Source organism: Ochotona curzoniae, unplaced genomic scaffold (assembly GCF_017591425.1).
Source record: "Ochotona curzoniae isolate NIBS_2020 unplaced genomic scaffold, NIBS_Ocur_1.0 contig_1, whole genome shotgun sequence".
Lineage (NCBI taxonomy): Eukaryota > Metazoa > Chordata > Mammalia > Lagomorpha > Ochotonidae > Ochotona > Ochotona curzoniae.
Window position 1 is genome coordinate 928,587 of NW_024464918.1, and position 20,490 is coordinate 949,076.

Sequence of the window (20,490 nt, forward strand, 5' to 3'; positions counted from 1 at the left end):
GAGGGGAGCAAACTGATAAGAGGATTTTAAAAACATGCCAGCCTGTGCTGGCCACTATTTTGATCATGATTTTCAAGCAAACTAAAAAGGTGACATTTGAGACAGCTAGAAACTGGTGTGATAATAGTGTTATAAGATTAAAATGAAAAAAAAAAACCACTTTGAGAAATGCATACTGAAATAATTATAGCTTGTACGGTGTTTGGGATTTAGGAGGGAGTAGGAATGCAGGGAAATAGAATTGGCTGTGAGCCAACAATTAATGTAGCTATGTGATGGGAATGTGGGGATCTCTGATCTTACTCTGTTTTTGCATGTCTATTTCTCATAATAAACCATTCTTTAAGAGAGGAACAGTTTTGGTAACAGCCCCTTACCTTGAGAGCTTTCCTCCTGCCCTGGAGTCTGCTGTTCTCTGGCAGAAACCTGCCATGTCCCTCTGCAGACACACCTTGGTGCTTGCTTGAGGCAGTGCCTCTCGCCTACTCACCCACAACTCAGATCTGCTCTTCGCACACTCCCTGAGTCACCTTCCTGGGTGTGCTGGGAAAGTGATTGAAACTCGTGACTGTGTGTCTGAATGACCAGATGCCATGTCAGGCTCCCACACTTTTATTTATTTTTATTTGAGGGGGGTAAGACCGTTGTTCCACATTCTCTCTCTCTCTCTTTTTTTCTCTCTCTCTCTCTCTCTCTGTATCTGGGGTAAGGGGGAGATAAAGGGAGAAGCCCCACTCAGGCTCCCACTCATCTCAGGTCCCCGACGTGGGGCATACGCTCCAACACTTTTAATGCCACTTTCTGCTAACCCTTTTTGCTTGGATCTTGTAGCTTTGGGATTCTGCTGTAGCTTTGTTCTTGCTCTTCAGTTTTAAGCATCTCTTGCCAGTTTGCCCTGTCCCTCCTTAAAGCTTTCATTCCGCAGTAGTCTAGTCCAGCAATATTTGATGGATTGCACATACCCACGTATCGTAGACAAGAGATCAGTGAGCCCGGTGGGCAGGGATAACTATCATTGGGTCGCCTGGCTTTTCTGATATCTGCGCCTGTATCTGTGCATAGCTTGCAGGTACCGATGAATGTATCCTGTTTGTGTTACAGACATCAGGAGTAGAAATGAGAGCCGTTCCACCTGAGCTTCCCAGAATTGCAGGGTTTATGTAGAGTTAACAGACATGGCTTATGGTATGCTTCTGGACTTGATAGCATCGCTAGGTTACCTCACAGAAACATTGATGTTATTTCCCTGAAATGTTACTAAATGTTCATTTTGTTCAATTATCTCCAGGAGACTGAGATCACATTTCTGACACAGACCTGCATTCTAGTGGTACCAGAGGCACCTTGTTTTTTAACTTCCTGTTGTGACTCTGTGCTCCTTGTTAAGTGTGCAGCCTTGTGCCACCGTAGGGCGCTGGCTCATTGTTGCTACTTTACTTGAGCTGTAGGAACAGTTAGTGATGTGAATGTTTTTCTACCCATCTGCGTTTTTATTGTCAGGTACTTGGCTTACTCAGGGAGACGTGGCATGAGGTTATGAAAGGTGTTGCCTGTGGAATAAGGACACATGCTTTTCCTTGGGCAGAGCAAGTAATGCTTCAGTGCTGAGTAAGTGAAAATGAAGGTTAGACGAGTTGCTTTACATCTCAGCCTGAGTCTCCCAGCCCTGCAGATATAACCAGTTCTGGTCTGTGTCCTGGGGGTTTTCCAAAGTCCTCTTCCTTGCCCAGCTTACTCATTCCCACCTGTAGTTCTTAAGAACTTAGTTTCCAGGATGTCAGGCAGCTCCCCACTCCTCCATATCCTGTTTGTGGTTTTCATTGAGGGAAGCCTTCCACAGGAATTCCTGGGGAAGTGGTGGCTATAACAGTGGGACTGCCAGGCTGGAGCTGATGACTAAGGTTGGGGGCTAGTGTGCTATAGAAGGCCCTCCCTTCCGCTCTGGTGTTCTTAGAAACTGTTACTAATCACAAGCAAGTATTAACTGGGACTGGGCTGCTGACCTGTGTCTTCTACTCTGTTCTCTTCAGACACAAAGTATTTTTCCTTTTTATATTCTCTGAATTTTAAAGCCCAACAAAGCTAGCAGAAATCAAACAAAAATTGACTTGAATTCTTTTAACAACAAAAAAGGAGAAACAGGGTCCCCCCCCCCATGAGACGGCAGGGGGCGCCCTTTCCCTTTGCTTTGGTACCTGGCACTCCCTACTGCATTCAGCCATTTTAGACAGATGGCTTTTGCTTCCAGCTAACTCCATTTTGTGTTAGTGACGCAGGAAGAAAAGATTAAGGCAAAGGAGGAGTCTGCCTGGGGAGAGGGGGAGGGAGAGGCAGGCTGAGGCGCAGCTGCAGACAGACGCCTTTACTCAGCACTTGCTCCCCAGGGTTATACCTTGCTACAGGCCGCCTGCATCTCGAGCAGTCGATGCAGCAAGTCCCTGCCAGCTGAGCACAGAGCACAGTGATGTTTGACCCACAGTGACAGGGCGTTTCTGAGCTTGCAGGCAGGAATCCCCTCTGCTTCAAATGGATGCTCAATCTGGGGTTAGGTACTTTTCCTAAACAGGATGACTAGGATGCTCTTTGTAAAATTTTCTAAAATCAGAGAAATGATTTTCCACATGCTGATTTACTCCCTAAATGCTTGCAGCAGGAGCCAGGTCACCCACATAATGGCAGAGACTGTCACCCGCTGTCTCTTGAAGTTTACACGAACAGGAAGCCAACCTTCCCTTCCTCTGGAGGAAGAGCCCCTCGCCTTTGGAATCCTCCATCCCCCTGTCATTAGGAAGGAAGAGATGTACTCAGTCTGGATTCTGAGAGAGTCTTTACAAGAGTTTGTCTGCTACTTTCCACAGAGGACCTGTCCAGCAAGTGGACCTTCCCTTCCCCTTGCTATTAAAGGAAAGCTTTAGGGTAGTGTATTTTGCCAGTGCCTGAAGCTACATCCCTTAAGTGAGTCCACATCCTCTGCTTTTTCTCCCAGGTACTTTGATAACTTAAGAGGCAGTTAGTTTAATGAGTTAATAGCACTTCATGGATCAGTTTACAGAGAGAATATTGCAGTGTTGTGGGGGTTGGGGAAAAGGGACCATTCCTTCCCTGCTTCAGGATTATAGCATCCCTGCTCCTCCCTGTGGCCTTTTCCAAAGAGGTGGGTACAGATGCAGATGTGAGCTGTTGCTGGATGCCCTGGCCCCTCCCCTTGCTGAAATGGGCCCACAAATGTCACTCTAAGCAGCTGTGGGAGACAGCTCCCTTGCTCCTGGGGAGAGCATAGGTCACAGAAGGGAATTTGCAGGGTCAGTTTCTTGGCAAGGTTGGCAGGGCACTCTTACAGTCTGGTCCCTTAGAGACTTAGATTGGCGCCATGCCTAGTTTGGAAGCTGTAATTCCCATGGGGCCAAGGGCCTAGAATCTGCTGTCAAGGTCAAGGTTGCAGCAGACGGGAGCAAGAACCCTGGCACTGCCAAGCTTTTTTTAAAAAGATGTATATTGGGCCCGGCACGGTGGTGCAAGTGGTTAAAGGTCCTCGCCCTGCACGCCCGGGATCCCATATGGGCGCCGGTTCTAATCCCGGCAGCCCCGCTTCCCTTCCAGCTCCCTGCCTGTGGCCCGGGAAAGCAGTCGAGGACAGCCCAAAGCTTTGGGAACCTGCACCCGCGTGGGAGACCCGGAAGAGGCTCCTGGCTTCGGATCGGCATAGTATCGGCCCGTTGCGCTCACTTGGGGAGTGAATCATCGGACGGAAGATCTTCCTCTCTGTCTCTCCTCTCTGTATATCCGCCTTTCCAATGAAAAAAATAATAAAAAAAAAAATAAAACAAAATAAAAATAAAAATAAAAAGATGTATATTTATTTTAAATGCAGAGTGACAAAGGGAGAGGAAAGATTAAAAAAAGATCTCCCATCCTCTAGTTCATTCCCCCATGTGACCACAGTGGCCAGGCAAGGTCCAGTCTGAGGCCAGGATCCTGGAATTTTATCTGAGTCCCACATAGGTGACACGGGTCCAAGTACTTGGGTCACCTCCAGCTGCTTTCCCAGGTCCATTAAGCAGAGCAGCCAGGATTCAAGCCAGTACTCTGGCACGGGATGCTGGCCTTGTGGTGGCAGTTGACTGCTGCACCACAACCCTTGGCTCCCTGACATACTGGGTTTTTGTTTGTTTTGTTGTTGTTGTTAAGCAGTCACTTAGGTGACAGGGGTGTGTCTTTTGTCTGTGGAGAATCTTAGTCTTTGCAAATAAGAGACCCCCTCCTCCTTTGTGCAAGGGTGCTGACTGTATGCAACTCTTAATTTTTTTTTCTTTTCTCTTCTCTTCTCTTCTTTTTTAAAAGATTCATTTATTTTTGTGAAGGAGAGACAGAAAGGCCTTACATCCAACTAGAACACTGGGCTCAGAACTGCAGCCACGGTGGACTATGTCAGCCAATGGACCTTGGAAAGAGATTGGAGGCAGATATCTCATTCACTTTCCCCCATTCCTCGACTCTCCCACCCTAATTGGTGATCCACATGGGCATACATTCCTCTCAACTATGGAAACATCATCAAAAATAAAATGATAAAAAATAATAAGTGAAAGTGAACGTGGATTGGTCAAGAGCTAGCCTCCAATCTCTTTTCTTCTGGTATCTCGGCAAAGTGGAGAGATAAGGAGAGAGGGCCGCTTCCAGCAGCCCAACCACATCAGTACCCAGGAATAGGGGAAGGCCACCCGGTGCGTTCCAAGGTCCCCAATGTGGAGCATGTTCTGAGGATACTGTCTCAAGTGGTTTTGATAGTTTTGAGATGCTGTTGATTTTGTAGCTTTAGGGTCAAGGAAATCTATCCAAGGTCCATTGGCTGACATAGTCCACTTTAGAGTCTAGATTTGCCCAGATACTTGTCCGAGAGAGCTGTCCAATTTGTTCTGCCCTCTATGGTACTAGGTGTCCTCTGCAGGCCTCAATGAATTGGTTGTTATGGGCATGCCTTCAGCTGCACCATCTTCAGCAACTGAAAATACCTAGTTCTGACACATGCACTCCATGGTCAGACCATAGTTCCTGTGATTTTCACCATAGTTGCAGTTCTGAGCCCAGTGTTCCAGTTGGGGGGGGGGGGGATTCTCCAAAAAATCTCACCAAAGTGACCTCAACCTGACTCATCTGTGCCCAACCAGTGCAGAGTCCGGCTTAATCCATCACCCACATCAGCCTACACACATACTGGTGGTTGCAATTACCTGATCAGTTTTGTCCTCAGCCCCATCTCATACACAAACCAATGAATGCTGTGGCCCTGCCCATCCCTGCCCACCACACACTTGGCCCTCAAGTGCACCAGCAGAAACTGCAGCCTAGTCAGAGCAACCCCCAACAACCCCTGCCAGGCCCACCCCCAGCCTTGGTTTCTGCGTATGTCTGTATGTGTAGCAGATTGGTCCAGTCTGTCCTGCATCCCATTTGGCTCTTGTACACATCAATGGGCATTGGATCCTAGCTCAAACCAACTGACCCCCACCATTCAGCCCACACATGTGCTGGCAGCTGCCACCACCTGTCCAGCCAGGCCTGCCCCAGCCATGATTTTCATGTTCACCAGTGGGAGTTGCAGCCCACCAGAGAGGTGCCTAGAGTTTCCCTACTTGGCATACTCCCAGCGCCAAATCTTATGCTTTCCAAGTGGTTCTGTGGTCTAGTTTGAAGGACTTGCTTCCATTCCCAGTGCTTGCCAGCTGATGCTGCAGCAAAGCCCAATGAGCCTGGCTTTCTCCCTAACCCAGCTACATGCAAGCCAAATAGTGTTGTAGCCCTCCCCAGCCTGATTCCAGTCGTTTAAAATTTTTAATAGGGCCCAATACAAAAACTCAGTGAGTAAGTCCTCACCTTACATGTGTCAGCATCCCATATGGGTGCTAATTCAGGTCCCAGCTGCTCTACTTCCCATGCAGTTTCCTGCTTGTAACCTGGGAAAACAGTGGAAGACAGCCCAGGACCTTGGGACCCTGCACCCTTGTGGGAGACCTGAAAGAGGCTCCTGACTCCTGGCCTCGGATTGGCTTAGCTCCAGCTGTTGCGGCCGCTTGCAAGCGAACCAGCTGGTAGAGGATCTTTCTCTTTGTATTTATTTATGTAAATATGCCTTTCCAATAAAAATAAATCCTTAAATAATTTCTACTAGGTTCTGACATTGTGGTATAATAGATGAAGCCACTGTCTGTGATACTGGCATCCCATATGGGCACTTGTTTGAGTTCTAGCTGTTGCATTTAAAATCTGACTCCCTGCTAATGGCCTGGGGAAAGCAGCAAAGTGTGTCCCACGAATACACTTTGAGCCCCCACCCATTTGGAAGACACAGTTGAAGTTCCTGACTCCTGTGTTTGCCTGGCTCAGCTCTGGTCATCTGGGGAGGAAAGATGTCTGTCTTCTTCCACTTCTCTCTCCCTCTTTTTCTGTAATGCTGACTTTCAAATAAGTAAATCTTTAAAAAAATTTGTTTTCCCATTGAAAGCGGTGTTCTTGAGGCTAGCTTTGTGGTGGTGTGTCTGTTAAGCCACCACCTGTGACGCCCTTCAAGTACTGTCAGAAGAAAATAAAAGCTGTATTCTTGTCTGCCGCTGATCTGGGCGCAACAATTTTGGCATTGAGAGAGAAGGAAATTTGTCCTGTATTAGTTTTTATGTCAGCATTGTGTAAGCTTGACTGAGATGTCTATTGGATGTTGTTTTCTGCTGGTAATTGTTGGTCCTGTTGAAGTCAAATACAAACGGTGAGTTTTTTCTTGTACTTGATTGAGAGTAGTCTGCTACTATATACCCCGTCATCAGCATTTCTCATTTGTAAACAGCTGATTTCTCTGGGACTTTGTCCCCATACATTTCTCCTGTAGCATCATGGTGTCACCTTCAGTTAGTGCAGCATCTATGTTATTCTGATGAGGGCTCTTTCCAAACTGATGTCTTGTTCTGCTTTTGTCTCAAAATGCAAAATGTTCAGGTAGGATATAGTAAGTTAATGAGCTTTGGCACAGAAATTCTTAGAAATCCATGCATAGCTTTTTTTCTACTATGAATTTCCATTAACTTTTTTTGATTTTGATAGCTCGTGCTGGTGCCGGAGGAGGGGAGCCAGAGGCCATGGGGATAGGGAGAGGAGGCCTCACAGCTGCCAGCAGTCCAACAGCCAGAGATGGAGCCCCAGTGCTTAAAGTTGATCGGTCTTTGTGTCTTATGACCGTGCATACTTCCTAGGTTTAGATTTGTCTTACAATTCAGTTCAGGTTGTGCATGTTTACTGCTTAATACACCTTACAATCATGTTATTAGGTGTACACAAATTCAGATTTCTTTTTTTAAGATATATTTTATTTTTATTGCAAAGTCAGATATGCATCGAGGAGGATAGACAGAGAGGAAGACCTTCTGTCCAATAATTCACTCCCCAAGTGCGTGCAACAGCCGATGCTGCGCCAATCCGAAGCCAGGAGCCAGGAGCTCTCCAGGGTCTCCCAGGCGGGTGCAGGGTCCCAAGGCCTTGGGCCTTCCTCGACTGCTTTCCCAGGCCACAAGCAGGAGCTGGATGGGAAGTGGAGCCTCCAGGATTAGAACTGGCACCAATATGGGATCCTGGCACGTTCAAGGCGAGGACCTTAGCCACTAGACCATCGCCGCCGGGCCCACAGATTCAATTTCCTTATATTTTCCATGTGAACTAGTATTTTTTAAATCATTATAGAGGGTCTTTGACACTGCTTTTTTTTTTTTTTTTTTGCCAATTTAAAGACCATTTTTATGAGACATTTAGTGTAATATCCTTTTTGCTAGAATTTCTCTGATAGAACCTACTGCTTAACACTGTGATTTCACCTGAGTGTATCCCTGTTTTAGATGTTTCTCTTACAAACAATATATATTGGGGCTTTTTCATTTTCTTTTCTAAAATATTGATTTAAAAGGTAATTGGAACCAGCATTGTGGCATAGTGCCTGCAACACTGACATCCCATATGGGTGCCAGTTTAAGATCCAGCTACTCCACTTTCCATCCAGCTCCCTGCTCATGTGCCTGGGAAAACTAGTGGAGGGGAGGGGATCCAAGTATGTCACCCACATGGGAGAACTGAAAAATAGTTCCAGGTTCTTGGCTTCAGTCTGGCCCAGTTCTGGCCATTGCATCTGTTTGGGAAGTGAACCAGCACGTGGTGGATTCTATCTCTTCACCTCTCTGTACCTTTCAAATAAAATTTTTTAAAAAAGCTTTTGTTTTTCCATCTTCTGCCTCATTACTTAAAAGGATTCCAAAGTTTGGGCTGGACCAGGCCAAAGCCATGAGCCAAAAACTCCTTCTGGGTCTTCCACATAGGTGCAGGGACCCAATGCCATTTTCTAGATGCATTAGTAGGAGGCTGGCTCAGAAGTAGAGCAGCCAGGGCTTGAACTGGCACTCGTAGCATGTTCAATCCACTGTGCCATATGGCTGGTCCCTGGGATTGTTCCTTTCTTTGTTTAAATTTATTCTTACTTATCTGAAAGGCATTGTTATGAGGGTGGAGAGGGAGGCAGAGAGAGAGAAAGAAGTTTTCCATTTGCTGGTTCATTCCTCAGATGGCCGCAGTGGCTGGATCTGGACCAGTCTGAAGCCAAGAACCAGGAATTTTATGGGTCTTAGGGCCTAGGCACTTATGCCACCTTCTGCTGCTTTCCCCGGTGCTCAGATGGGGTTCTGGTGCTTGTATGTGGCAGCCTTACACACTATGCCATGTTGCCAGCCCGTGGAGCATGTAAACTTTACAGTGAAGGTAATTATTAAAATGTTTTTTAAATCTGCCATCTTATTTCCCAAATGTTCCATTTGCTTTTTTTTTTTTTAACTGATTTTGAACCTAATACAGTACAGTAGCTTACTGTGAATGCAAATGAGTTCCGTCCTTTGGAATATGTTGAGGCTGTCTTTTACCTAGCATCTAGTACCGTCTGTTAAATGTGCCACGTACATGTTTTAAAAGGCGTAATTTGTTATTGAGCGCATTGTTAGATGATGTTCAGAATGTTTCCTCTCATGTTTCTGTTGGCTTGTTTTATTACTGGTGTAAGGTGTTCATTCTTACACTATACTTGGACCTCTAGTTATTTGTTTGCCTCATGCATTTTGAAACTTAGTAAGTGGATGCATGTAGAACTGTTGCACTTTTTATCATTGTGAAAAGTTTCTGTTGTTGGTAGTTATTAGTAATGCCATTTCTGATGTTTGCATTGATCCTGCAGCTTTCTTTTGGATCATATTCCCTGTCCTTGAAAGCAGCATATTAGTGACTATTTGGAGAATTGAATCTGATTTTAGTCTTTCCTTGACAGAGTAGTCCATTTGAGTTGATTTGTACTATATTACTGTTTTCTGTTTCCTTGATTTTATCCTTTTTTCTGTTCTTGCCTTCTGATAGGTTAATATGAGATTTTATTGTTTTGTATTTCCCCTATTCTTACAAATCTTTTTTACTGTTCTTCTAGTGGATATGTTAGAGATTACAGCATGGATGCTAAGGTTATATTGTTGTATTTTAGATATTTTATTTATTTATATTGGAAAGGCAGGTATAAAGCAAGGAAGATCTTCCTCTCTGTCTCTCCTCCTCTCTGTGTATCTGACTTTGCAATAAAAAAAGAATAAATCTTAAAAGAAAACTCAAGAAGATATGCAATAAATGTGACTAAAATATAAAGTTCTTGTGTCATGTGGAAGGTGTTAAAAAATATAACCTTGGGGGCCCAGTGCAGTGGCCTAGCAGCTGGGCTTGAATGCACCAGGATTCAATCTGGGCACCGGTTCTGGTCCTGGTGATTTACTCCCCAAGTGACCACAACAGCCGGTGCTGCATTGATCCAAAGCCAGGAGCCCAGATTCTCTTCCGGGTCTCCCACACGGCTTCAGGGTCCCAAGGCTTTGGGCCGTCCTTGACTGCTTTCCCAGGCCACAAACAGGGAGCTGAATGGGAAATGGAGCTGACGGAATTAGAACCCATGCCCATGTGGGATCTTGGCGCGTTCAAGGCAAGGACTTTAGCCACCGTGCTGGGCCCACCATTTGAGTTCTTGATATTATGCATTGTGATTCTACATAACCCTTAGACCCTTTCAAATATTTTTAGCAGTATTATTTTCTGTTCATTCAAAAGCATCTTTCTAGTGGTTTTCCGCCTTTCTGCATTTGTGTCAATACTGCCTTTTGTATTTTAATTCAAGTCTGCTGGTAAGGAATTCAGGTAGTTTTTTGTTTGTTTTTATTTATTTTCAACAGAGAGTTAGAGATGGAGGGAGTAGAGGAAGACAGAAAAAGATTCCATTTGCTTCGTTCAGGTCTCACATGGATGCAGGAGCGCAAGGATTTAGGCTCTCTTACACTGCTTTCCCAAGCCCTTTAGCAGGAAGCTGGATTAGAGTGGGACAACCATGACATGAACTGGTGTCCACATGCGATGCTGGCATTGCGGATGGTAATTAGCCCACTGCACCATAATGTTCTAGACTCTGCTGCTGTGCCTGATTCTTGCACCTATGCCCTGGTGATGTACCATAATGTGGTTGTCTTTGTATTTATCTTTGGGCTTTGTGAGCTTATTGATTCTTCTATAAAAAAAATTTAATTTATTTGAAAGGCTGATTTTTAAAGAGGAGAGAGAGAGAAGTTCTTCCCTTTGTTTAAATGGCCGCAATGCCTAGAGCTGAGCTGATCTGTACCCAAGAACCAAGAGTGTGTCTTCTCAGTGTCCCACATAGGTGCAGGGCCCCAACTTTGAACCATCCTCCGCTGCTTTCCCAGGCTATAAGTAGGGAGCTAGATTGGAAGTGGAACAGCTGGGATATGCACTAGTGTCTGTATGAGATGCCAGCGCCACACACTGGCCCATTATGCTAGCATCATCACATTGGCCCAAGCTTCTTGATCTGTGTGTTCAAATCTTACATCACTTTCGGAAAATTCATAGATTTCTCCCTAAATACGGCTTCTGACCAATTCTTTCTGGACTTCTAATTATACCTATTGGGACCTTTCTTTCCAGCTTTTAATTGTGCTTTGGTTTATTCCTTTAAACCTGTTTACTGTGCTCATTATTTCTGTTAAGTTTTTTTTTTTTTAATATTTATTTTTACTCCACAGTCACACATACAGAGAGGAGAGCGAGGAAGACCTTGTGTCCGATGATTCACCATCCTCCCTCCCCCCGCCCATGACTGCAATAGCCGGTCATGGAGCTGATCTGGAACCAGGAGCCCCCTCCAGGTCTCCTCCACTCCCCTCCCAGGCCACAGGCAGGGAGCTGGATGGGAAAAGGGGCCCCCAGAATTAGAACTGGTGCCCATATGGGATCCTGGCATGTACAAGGCGAGGACTCTAGCCACTAGGCTACTGCGCTGGGCCTCTCTGTTAAATTTTTTAAGCTGTAAAATATCTATTGTTTTCATCCATTCTTTGGTGAACTTCTCCATCTTCATTTAATTCTACATTCTCCCCTTTCCATTCTTGAAAATGTTAATGATCAGTATTGCAGAGTTCTTACTAGGTCTGATTTCCGAGTCATGCGTATGTTACGTTTCCCCCCATCTTGATCTTGGGAAAATGATTCTGCTTGTTGGCATACCTGGTCATTTGGTTATTACCAGAAGTTACCATACACAGAATCATGGCATTTGAAGGTTTGGTTACCTTTTTCTAAAAAGAGGTCACGTTTCTCATTGTCACACAGAAGAGAGAGGGGCTAATGACCTTAGCCCATTCAATGAATGGACTGTGGGAGGCGGGGCTTGGTCTATCTCAGGCCCATCTGTTCCCAGAGCACAGATTTGTTAACCCTTCCTGTGGGAACCTGTTAGGTTCAGTTTTCCTCTGAAGACTTAATCTATTACACTGTCTGCTAAGTGAAGAAAGAGGTTCCCAACTTGGGGCAGAAACCAGGCCTTCCTTCCAATCTGTCCCACAGAATGATCAGGCTGGTATCAGAACAGAGCTGCAGTGTTTGCTTGCTTCTCTGGGTCACTTCACCACCATCTTCTCAATTATTCCATGTTTTCAAGGTGACGTTCTAAATACTGTGCCAGCATATTTAGATATTTTCCATGGAGAGTTGTCCCCATTACTGGAAATAGAAGTTCCCATTTCTTTTCAAATTTCATATGATTTTTACCACAATGAAATATTCCCTATAAAGGTTGATTTATCACAGGAGGAAGATGAGCCTGCTGTGTAGGAAGAAGGCTTGTCTTCCTGCTTGGGCAGGGAGGATCCTTGCCCCTCACTCTGTTCACCCCTACCCCCACTGCTGTTTTTGCCTCCTGGATGCCCCTTCCGCCCCCTACACCCTTTATCCTTTTGGAAGTCTTTCTATCATCTTTCTGCTTACGTTCCATATCATATAGTCAATAAAGCTTTCCCCTAAGGGGGAACACCAGCACCGCATACTGGAGCCACCAGTTTGGATACCAGCTGCTGCTCCTCTGATCCAGCTCTCTGTTTATGAATCTGCAAAGGTAATACAAGATGATCTGAGTGCTTGGGCCTCTGCCACCCACACAGAAGAGCAGAACGGAGTTCCAGGTTCTAGCTTTTCCTGGCCCATCCCAACCCTTTAAGTCATTTGAAGAGTGAACCAGCACATAGGTCTCTATCAGGGCTCCCCACCTCCAGTCACTCTACTTTTTAAATAAAATATTTTTTCCCAAAAAAAAAAAAAAAAAACCAAAAACGATTTAGGGGACCCAGCATAGTGGCGCAACAGGTTAATCTCCCACCCTGTGGCTTGCCATCCCATGCTGGTGCCAGCTCATGTCCCAGCTGCTCCACCTCCCATCCAGCTCCCTGCTGTGGCCTGGGAAAGCAGTCAAGGACGGCCCAAAGCCTTGGACCCTGCACCCGGCTGGAAGACCCAGAAGAAGCTTCTGTCTCCTCGCTTGAGATCACCTTCACTCTGGCTATTGCAGCGATTTGGGAAGTGAACCCCAGTGGATAGAAAACCTCTCTAAAAAACTGCCTTTCAAATTTAAAAAAAAATTTTTGAAAATGGACTTACTTGAAAGGCATAATGACAGAGATGGCTTCCGTCCACTGGTGCCTTGCCCAAAAGCACTTACTAACTGGGGCTGGGTCAGGCTGAAGCCAGGAATCAGAGATTCTAATTGGGTCTCCCACATGGATGACAGAGACCCAAGTACTTGGGCCATCATCTTCTGCCCTCCTGGGCACATTACATTAGCAGGAAGTTGGATCCTAAGTAGCGTAGTAGCCAGGACTTCAGATAGCACTCCCGTATTGGATATGGATATTGCAAAGGACAGCTTAACCTGTGCTGCAATGCCCTTCTCAAATCAAGATTGGAAAACAACTTCTTTAAAGATTTTTTATTTTTGTTGGAAAGTCAGATATATAGAGAGGAGCAGAGACGGAAAGATCTTCTGTCTGCTGATTTATTTGTCCAAGTGGCTGCAACAGCTGGAGCTGAGCCGATCTGAAGCTGGGAGCTTAGAGCCTCTTCTGGGTTTCCCATGCAGGTGCAGGGTCCCAAGGGCTTGGGCTGTTCTGCACTGCTTTCCCAGGCTACAAGCAGGAAACAGGGCTGCCAGGACTCAAACTGGCGCCCATATAGGATCCCAACACATGCAAGATGAGGACTTTAGCTGCTAAGCAACCACGCTGGGCCCAGAAAATGTCTTTTTTTTTTTTTTTTTAAAGATTTATTTTTATTATTTTGTTATTGGAAAGGCGGATGTACAGAGAGGAGAGACAGAGAGGAAGATCTTCCGTCCGATGATTCACTCCCCAAGTGAGCGCAACGGGCCGATACTATGCCGATCCGAAGCCAGGAGCCTCTTCAGGGTATCCCACGCGGGTGCAGGTTCCCAAAGCTTTGGGCCGTCCTCGACTGCTTTCCCGGGCCACAGGCAGGGAGCTGGAAGGGAAGCGGGGCTGCCGGGATTAGAACCGGCGCCCATATGGGATCCTGGGCGTGCAAGGCGAGGACCTTTAACCACTTGCGCCACCACGCCGGGCCCAGAAAATGTCTTTAAAGAAACATTTGACAGGCAAATAACATAAGTGGGTAAGAATATAGTACTTCCTGCTCCTCAAATTGCTGCAACATCCAGGTCTGTGCCAGGTTAATCTGGAAGCCAGGAATTCCTTCTGGATCTCCCACATGGATGACAAGGGCGCAAATATTTGAGCCACTCTCCACTGACTTCCTGTGTGTATTAGCAGGAAGCTGGTTGGGAATCAGAATAGCCAAGACTTGAACTTGGCATTCTGTTGTGGGCTTTTAGCATCCCAAGTAGTGGCTTAACCCTCTATTCCACAATGGTGACCCCAAGTTTAAATCAGTCTGCCTTCCATTTCAAACTCTCTTGATTTTGAATCACTCATTGCAGTTTTTATTTATTCCAATTTGTATTTTTTATATTTGAATATGTAATAGTTTTGAAGGTTGGTGTGTGTGTGTGTGTGTGTGTGTGTGTGTGTGTGTGTAGCTACCATCAAGTTAGGACCTAACTTTTTTTCCAAGTTGGAGAAAGAACCAGTAGCTGCATTGCTTGGTTAGAGATCAGTGAGCTCCTGCTAAGAGGTTTTGCTGATAGGATTGTACTGGGGGCCAGCCTTGTGGCAGATTATGCCACTGCATCCAATGCTGGCTTCCTGTATAACTGCTGGTTCAAATCTTGGCTACTCTGCTCCTAGTCTCACTCTCTGCTGATATGCCTAGGAAAGCAGCAGAAAATGGCCTGAGTGGTTAGACTCCTGTCACGTTGGGAGACCCAGATGAACTCCTGACTCCTGGCCACTGCCTGGCTCAGCCAGTGCAGCCATTTGCAGAATGAACTGGAGGATGCAGTGTTCATCACTGTGTTTCTCCATCTGTCTGTAACTGCGTTTCAATTAAGTAAGTCTAAAAAATAAAATTGGAACACATCCACACCCATTCAGTTAGTCATCATCAGCTACTTTCATACAAGTACCCTATCAGTAGAACTGAGTGGGTGTAACAACAAAGCCTTAAATAATATCTAGGCATTAAAAAAAAAAAAAAAAACTAACCACTCCCTGGACTAGACTGCTCTTTTTGTATTGATCCAAGTTGCCAGTTTATCATATACTAAAAATAGCTATTTCTGAAATTTCTTGTTGCTTTATTTATTAGTGGTAATTTCAGTAGTTTTAAGCCACTATCTTATTGACATTGAAGATAGAATTTATTTAGGTTTACTGGGGTATGATTCAGCTTTTTAGTTGTACAGTCTCTCTGAATTTTGACATGCACATAGCTTATGTAAGTGTCACAATGACAAAGTATTGAACATTTTCATCACGTTGAAAAACTCCTGTGCCTTCTTGCCAGTTCCTTCTTCTTAATGCCAGGTCCTGGAAATCATTCATCAATTTTTTGTTTCTTTAATTTTGTCTTTTCCAGAAAGACAGTATTAACAAAATCATACACTGAGTATATTCTGGAATCTGTGTTCTTTCACTTAGTTGGATTTATCTGAGGTTTTTGCTTTTTTTTTTTTTTTTAAAGATTGATGTAGCAAATTTTTAGAGAGAGAGAAGTAGAGACAGGTCTTAGTTCCCTGCTGTCTTGCTGTCCGTCAGCTAAGGTTCCCAGCTCCTAGGGGCCACTCAGCACTTGTCTCCCATTGTCTCCTCCACAACATGAGGTTGTCTCTTGAAGGACTACAAGAAAAGCATTTGCTGCAACTTAGAGTCTGACTTCTTCCCTCTAACTACAAGCCCTTGTTTAAAAGGAACTACCACAGCAGGTCAGGCCCACCACATACTTTGGGGAAAAGGTTCTATCAGGCATGAACACTAGGGGTAAGGAAACTTGTTTGCAATTCTGCTTACCATATGATTTTTACTTTTTTTTTTTTTAAGATTTATTTATTTGTATTGCAAAGTTAGATACATAGAGAAAGGAGGAGAGATAGAGGAAGATCTTCCATCTGATGATTCACTCCCCAAGTGACCACAATGGCCGATCAGAAGCTAGGAGCTCTTCCAGGTCTCCCACGTGGGTGCAGGATCCCAAGGCTTTGGGCCGTCCTTGACTGCTTTCCCAGGCCACAAGCAGGGAGCTGGATCGGAAGCACGGCAGCCAGGATTAGAACCAGCGCCCATATGGGGTCCTGGGGCATTCAAGGCGAGAACTTTAGCTGCTAGGCTATGGCGCCAGGCTTGTTTGTACTTTTAATATCTAAAAAGCATTGCATACCTCAAAGTTGTAAAAATTGTCCTGTTTTCTACCAGATGTTGATTACATTCATGTTTTCCTTTTAGGTCTATGTGCACAGATACATTATCTGTACATCTATTTACTATATGGAGATAAAATTGATCATCATACAATCCTGTGGGTTTGGTTTTTTGAAAAGCAGAGCTACACACAGACAGGGGTCTTTCATCCACTGGTTCACTCTCTAAGTGGTTGCAGAATAGCTAGGGCTGGGCCAGGCCAGAGTCAGGAGCAAGGAGCTTCTTCTGGGTCTCCCGTGTGGATACAGAGGGCCAAGCACTTGGGACAACCTTTACTGCTTTCCCAGGAGCATTAGGAGGAGCTGGGTGGGAAACGAGGCCGGTGGCACTAGAACTGGTGCCCGATGCAATGTCAGTGCTGTAGGCAGCAGCTTAACCTGATACACAGGGCACTGGCCCCACTTCTGCTTTCTTGTGTGTGCACACAAAAGGTTGTGCAACCACTGCCACTCTTAATTGCAGAACATTCTCATCACACAGACAAACACAATCTATTAGCTGCCATTACCTACGGTCCCTAGTACGTGAACTCTCAATCTGCATGGATTTGTGTGTTTTGGACATATCATATCAGTATAGTCATACAATTTGTATTCTTAGTATTTGACTTCTTACAATAATCTTGTTGAATGAAAAATTGATCTGTGTTGTAGCATTCCTTCATTTATGGATGAATAATACTCCATTGTGTAGATAGCATATTTTATTTTTCCATTTATTAGCTGATACACAGTTGGATTGTTCCGCTTTTGGTGACTATTAATGCTGCTCTGACTGTTTCTTCTTTAAACTCTTGATGTGGGGAGGGCCCTGTATCTCTGAACCCTTCAGTGTGCACCTCTGAGTGTAACGATATTCTCTTTGGGACAGACATTTGGCACTGGTGTTAATATACTGATACGCCTGCATCCCAGGAATATCGGAATATGTGGGTTCAAGCCCTGGCTTCTCTTTCAATCCAGCTTCTTGCTACTCTGCACCTTGGGAGGCAACAAGTGAGGGCTCAAGTGTTTGGTTCCCTGCCATTCGTGTGGGAGAACTGGGTTGAGTTCCTGAGTTCTGACTGCAGCCTGATCCAACCCTGTCTATTTAGGGAGCAAATCATCAGATGGAAGATCTGCCTCTTCTGACTTTCAAATGAATAAAAGTATCTACTTTAAAAAGAACATTCTCAGGCCTGGTGTGTTAGCCTAGTGGTTAAAGTCCTCGCCTTGGGGAATGAATCATCAGATGGAAGATCTTCTGGCTCTCTTTTTTGTATATCTGACTTTCCAATAAAAATAAATAATTTTTTTAAAAAGTTCTCTTAAAAACCACAGTGTCATCACATTTATGAATTTGTAAAAGTTTATTCTATTTGAAATGCAGCATTGGGGAGAGATCTTCTATCTGCTTCAACTCCCCAGACGGCTGCAATAGCCAGGACTGAAGCCAGGAGCTGGGAAGTACATCTGAGTCTCCCGTGTCCTTGAGCAAGCTGGTATTATCCTCCCTGCTCTCGGTAGCAGGGAGCTGCATCAGATGTAGGATGCCAATGTCACAGCTGGTGGCTTAACTCAGCCCTGTATTTAGGAAATCTTGATAAGTGTTATTTGATAAATTATTTTTATTGGAAAGTCACATATATGGAGAGGAGGAGAGACAGAGAAAGATCTTTCATTCGATGATTGACTCCCCAAGTGTCCGCAATGGCCGGTGTTGCGCCGATCTGAAGCCAGGATCTAGGAACTTCTTCCAGGTCTCCCACACGGGTACAGGGTCCCAAAGTTTTGGGCTATCTTCCACTGCTTTCCCAGGCCACAAGCAGGGAGCTGGCTGGGAAATGGAGCATCTGTGATTAGAACTAGTGCCCATATGAGATCCCAGGCATTCAAGGCAAGGACTTCAGCCGCTAGGCCACTGCACCAAGGCCAAATTTTAAAAAAGTTTTTTAAAGTCAGATTAAGAGATAAAGGAGATCTTCCATCTGCTGGCAAACTCCCCAAATGGGTGCATCAGCCAGAGCTGAACCAATCAAGAGCCAGGAGCCTCCTCTGGATTTCCCACGCAGGTGCAGGGGCCCAAGGACTTGAGCCATCCTCCATGGCTCTCCCAGGCCACAGCAGGGAGCTGGATTTTTTTTTTTTATTAATAAATTTTATTTTGACATTCTCTACATAGTTAATTAGGGTAAGAAGGTTCAAGGGCTATAGGAAAGTGGATAATACTAGTATGTTTTCCATATTGTTAGCTTCATATTCAAAGGGGGGTATTTAAGGGAAAAGCCCACCTAATTTCCCACCCTCCCCAGGTCCCGGATATAGGGCATGCTCTGAGGTTCTTGCTCAAGTGGTCTTGATATTGCCACAGTTATGAATCACTGTCAATCTTGCCACTCCAAGCACTATGAGATCTTTGAAAAATCCACTGATTGACATAGTCCATCATAGCTGAGATGGTTGGTTGACCTGTTCTGTCTTCTCTCTTTTCTTCGTTAGGGTTCTGAGTCCAGCATTTAGATTAGGAAGATCTCCAAAGAAACTTCTTGTATGTGCTAACAAGTACAGGGCCTGGCACCGTCCATCGCTCCAATCAGCTGGTGGTTGCAATTCCTGGGTTGGTTCTGTTTTCACTCCCGACTTCCACTGGAACCAATGGGTTTTGCAGTCCAGCCTGGTTCTGCCCAGCACATACTTGGCCCTCACATAAACCAGCAGGAGCTGTAGCCTAGGTTGGAGCGACCCACAATAACCCCAACCAGGCCCACCCCCTACCCTGGTTTGCCAGTAAGTGTAGCAGTAATCCAATCTGTCCCACATCCCATTCCACCCCAGCCGCTGTCTTAGTTTTATGTCCTCCCATGGAAGTGGTAACCCAAGAGGGATGAGCCCACTATTTCCCTCCCATGCCTCTCCCACTCCCAGATTCCAGTTGATGCTGCCCAAACAAACCTCGCCCACTTTAATTTTGTTTGCACCAGTAGGAATAATCCGCCCAGCCTGGCCTTTCCCTGATCTAGTCCACATGAGGCGCACAGGTGTGGTAGCTCTGCCTAGTCTGGTCTGCCCCCATCCCAGCCCATGCTCTCCTGTGGAAGTAGCTGTCCAGCAAAGGAACCCTCCCTTATTCCCCTGCCAGCTCTGCCCACTTCCTTTCTTGTTCTCAGGCTGGTTGGGCGCTGCGGTCCCTTCCGGTACAGGCAACCTCACCTCGGCATTCCATAATGTGCACTAGTCTTTGTTGCGACCGAACCTGGGTCGACCCACACTGGTGCCTGGATTTGCCAGTGGATGACGTGGACAGATTCAGCCTGGTCTTGCCCCCACGTCTGCCAATTGTATGCCAGTGGGTAGTTTTCCATGGCTTTTTCTGGGCTGTTTCCTATCATGTTTCTTGCGTTTACCTGCTGGGTCTGTGCCCTGCCAGAGGAGTTGCCCAGGCTCCTCCATCAGAACCTCTCCCAATGCCAGGTTTCACGCTTACCAGTGGGTCCATGAGCCAACCCTACTCAGTCCACCTCCTGTCATAGCAGGAACTGTGGCTTTTCCTGACTGGCCTTCAACCCAATCTGGTTCTTGCTGTTGGATGTGGGAGCTTGCCGGAGTCCAGCTCCAGCCGAGTTCGGAGCTCGGGAAGGGTGCGTGGAGTCGGCGATAAAGAAAGACACAGACACAGGCATTTGGTGCATTCTCACAACAACTCAGAAAGAAACTGTCCTTTTTATTTATTCAAAACCCTTCTCAAGCTTCTGCACAAGCAACTATTCTATTTTTTTCTTTTCAAAATTAAGGGGGCATGTACAGACATTTGGTCATTCCGTCTGCACTTCAAGGCTAAGCAGGTGCTCCTAAAGATAATTTTGCAAAATACTGTATTCATATTCTTCAAAGCAAGCTATTGTTTATTCTTCAACAGTAGCCATGGAGCAACAGCCAGGACTCCAAGGCCAAGGCACATGCGATTATCTACTAATCAGTAGTACTTTCCCACCACATTTTTACTTCTACAATTTACCCATCATTTAATGGGAAAATAGGTTATAAGGGAAAAAACCTAAAATCTAAAACAGAACTTAAAATGTTAAATCTCCCTACAACTATAGACTCCTACAACCCCATAAACAATAAAGCAATAATCAAAAGCATTTTTCTTTAATAAAAGCATCCTTAATTCCTCTAGCTAAAAATTATAAAAGCAGCTAAAACAATTACATTTTCTATGTTCAAAAAAAATT

The 20,490-nt window shown here is 45.3% G+C and overlaps 1 protein-coding gene and 1 long non-coding RNA gene across 5 annotated transcripts in view; both read left to right on the top strand.

Annotated features, from left to right (window-relative positions):
• DIAPH1 (diaphanous related formin 1) overlaps positions 1 to 20,490 on the top strand; it is a 117,037-nt gene that overhangs the window by 67,234 nt on the left and 29,313 nt on the right. The window lies entirely within an intron of this gene.
• On the top strand, positions 1,590 to 5,898 carry LOC121168475. Its single transcript, XR_005885743.1, has 3 exons — positions 1,590 to 1,601; positions 2,463 to 2,466; positions 5,809 to 5,898. It is a non-coding gene; the product is annotated as an uncharacterized LOC121168475 (long non-coding RNA).